The sequence below is a fragment of the Orycteropus afer genome, unplaced genomic scaffold, assembly GCF_000298275.1.
Source record: "Orycteropus afer afer isolate SDZICR_OR568_19922 unplaced genomic scaffold, OryAfe1.0 scaffold01217, whole genome shotgun sequence".
Taxonomy (NCBI): Eukaryota; Metazoa; Chordata; class Mammalia; order Tubulidentata; family Orycteropodidae; genus Orycteropus; species Orycteropus afer.
Window position 1 is genome coordinate 89,914 of NW_006922804.1, and position 2,123 is coordinate 92,036.

At 37.6% G+C, this 2,123-nt stretch overlaps 1 pseudogene; it reads right to left on the reverse strand.

The window, feature by feature from the left end:
• Nucleotides 1-723: 723 nt before the first annotated feature.
• LOC103213026 lies at nucleotides 724-1,673 on the reverse strand (annotated as a pseudogene).
• Between the last annotated feature and the right edge of the window lie 450 nt (nucleotides 1,674-2,123).

A 2,123-nucleotide genomic window follows, 5' to 3' on the forward strand; every position in this document is an offset into this window, starting at 1 on the left:
GACATATTTAAATCTGCTTTTCCTATGAAATACATTTGACAAGAATGGATTATGTGCCCTCAGTTACGAGATCCTTGCAAAATGAACGTTTTCTATTGAGTATTAGCACATTAGTACACAAGTACCTTAATGCCAACTAAAATTAATTTTTCTTTAAATTAAAAAAAAAAAAAAGTTGGTGAATCCAACATAGTGAGTACAGCAGCCTATGGAATTTCTACCCAGTCTTCATAAACTTCTAAATCTTAATTCAAATTTTTTTGCATGATGACTCAAGAATAAGATTGAAAATAACTTTGAAAAAATGTTACCCACAATAAGTCTTATACTTGGCTTCATATACATAAAGATGACCAGATTAGAGAATTTTCCTCAAATTTCTCTCAGAAGTCAATAACCTCTAGAATTCTTTAAGATATCATTTATATGCTTATTAATATATTACAAACAAACAAACTCACTGTTGTCGAGTTGGATCTGAGTGATAGTAACCCCTCCTTGGGTTTCCGAGGCAGTATCACTAGGGAGGTAGATTGCCCAACCTTCCTTCTGAGGAGTGGCTGGTGGGTTTGAACCACTAGCCTTCTGGTTAACAGTCAAATGCCTTAGGCACTATGCCACCAGAGGGTTATGAATATATTCTCCAAATTGATGAGAAACCCAGATTACAAAAAACCACTACACAAGCCATGAAACACGTAGAAGAATAATTTCAATTAAATGTCAACCTTTGTCTTTGGAATAGAATATTTTTACTACCTGATCTCGAATCTGCTTGGTCTGCACCCCATAGACAAAGGGGTTGAGAAAAGGTGGAAGTAGTAAATAAAGAATGGACAAAATGATATGCATAGATGATGGGATATGAGATGCAGATCTGTGAGTGAAAAAGGAGAAAAAAGCAAGGAGATAGAACTGGAAGTAGACACATATGTGGGGAATACATGTATTAAATGCCTTAAGACGAGCCTTTTTTTGGGGCAGGTGGAAGACAGTGATAAATATTTGGATATAGGAGAGTGTGATTGCAATGAAGTCAAACCCACCAACAATGAAAGCCCAAAGAGACCATAGGACTTATTGATGTAAATATCTTCAGTGGCAAGCTTCACAACAGCCATGTGTTCACAGTAAGTGTGAGATATTAACTTGCTTTGGTATATCTTCAGACGACACTTTATGAGCAGAAGGCATGGGATTACTAGAATGTCAGGCCTCAATGTCATCCCAATTCCAATATGAGTGATGATTTGACTATTGAATATGGTAGAATGCCTAAGGGGATGGCAGATGGCTACATAGTGGTCCAGAGCCATAGCCAGCAAGACTCCTGATTCAATACCCTGGAATGTGTGGATGAGCCACATCTGAAAGAGACAAGCATCAAAATAGATCTCTGGCAAGTGAAACCAAAAAATCCCAAGCATCTTAGGCACAATGCTGGTGCTAAGTGCAATGTCTGTGGCTCCTAGCATGGCCAGGATGATGTACATGGGCTCGTGGAGGCTTCTTTCAGCTTTGATGATGATCAGAAGTAGAGTATTTCCAATCAAAGTAATGATGTACATAGCACAGAATGGAATCCCAATCCAACACTGAACAGGTTCCAGACCAGGGATTCCAATGAGTGTCAGTATAGAGGGCATAAACACAGTGCTGTTGGCAATAAGCATCACAATCCAGGGATCTTCTTAACAGTCTATGATTCTCTATACTGTTATGTATCCTATTCTCACTTAGTCATAAAGTTATTTGATAACGGAATTAGTAAAATAAACTCCATCATTTCCTCATCATTGCTTTAATAAGCAAGTAAATATCATTATGGAGACCATGGAAAGTTCTCCTAGTATTTACTTTGGCGATATTACCCACCCACCCTCAATGACGTCCATGGTGTAAAAACTGAGTTTTTGGACACCATCTCTGTGATGAAATCAATAGGATCAGCATATTTTATGGTGTTCCCTTTTCTCTTCCACTCCTCTTTCTCTCTTTGTTTCTAACCTGTTCATGGAAATGAGGAAAATAATATTATTTGGAAGCCAAATTTCAGATAAAGAATTTAAATTTTAAATTCCCCAATGCCTTTAGAACCACTGATCTCTCCACTCCACTTTCTC